Below are 572 nucleotides of genomic sequence, written 5' to 3'. Positions count from 1 at the left end.
CAAAGTCAACATACAAAACTGGTCAGTTTTTCTTCATATCAGTACGGAACTAACTTGCTGATAAAGAAATGCAGAGAACATCTCATTCGCAATAGCTTCAGCAAAGCAAAATATCTAGGAATAAACCTAACCAAGGACACAAATGACTTCAAAAGCAAAAACTTCAAAACATTGAAGAAAAATATTGAGGAAGATCATAGAAGACGAGATGTCCCACTCCTAGAGGCTTTGCAGGTGTGGCTGCTCTGTCACATGTCTGTCAGTAGGTGGCAGAGAGGAGAGAAGTTACTTCTATGCTCAGTGTTCTGACCTGTGAATATCTGAGTGATTAGTAGCCTCACAATCCCTGAAAAAGCAAGCCAAGACAACAACCAGAACAGCTCTACGGGGCTGACTGGGAGCTACCCCTACCCAGTGCCAGTGTCAAAGCAGGGAATAGCACTTCTGAGACCACTCCTGAAATGACCCCACTCAGAGACCCCCAGTGCTACTAAGAGAAGCAAGTCAGTGGTGACAAAATGGAAGAGAAAGAAACAGAAGGAAGTGGGTACGATGAAGAAAGGCAGAAACTA

At 43.7% G+C, this 572-nt stretch overlaps 1 non-coding gene across 1 annotated transcript; it reads left to right on the top strand.

Annotated features, from left to right (window-relative positions):
* Positions 1-212: 212 nt before the first annotated feature.
* On the top strand, positions 213-344 carry LOC115064916. Its single transcript, XR_003844736.1, has one exon. It is a non-coding gene; the product is annotated as a small nucleolar RNA SNORA17 (small nucleolar RNA).
* The last annotated feature ends 228 nt before the right edge of the window (positions 345-572 follow it).

Source organism: Mus pahari, chromosome 10 (assembly GCF_900095145.1).
Source record: "Mus pahari chromosome 10, PAHARI_EIJ_v1.1, whole genome shotgun sequence".
Taxonomy (NCBI): Eukaryota; Metazoa; Chordata; class Mammalia; order Rodentia; family Muridae; genus Mus; species Mus pahari.
Note: the sequence above shows the minus strand (reverse complement) of the source record. Positions and strands in the feature narration are given on the sequence as shown.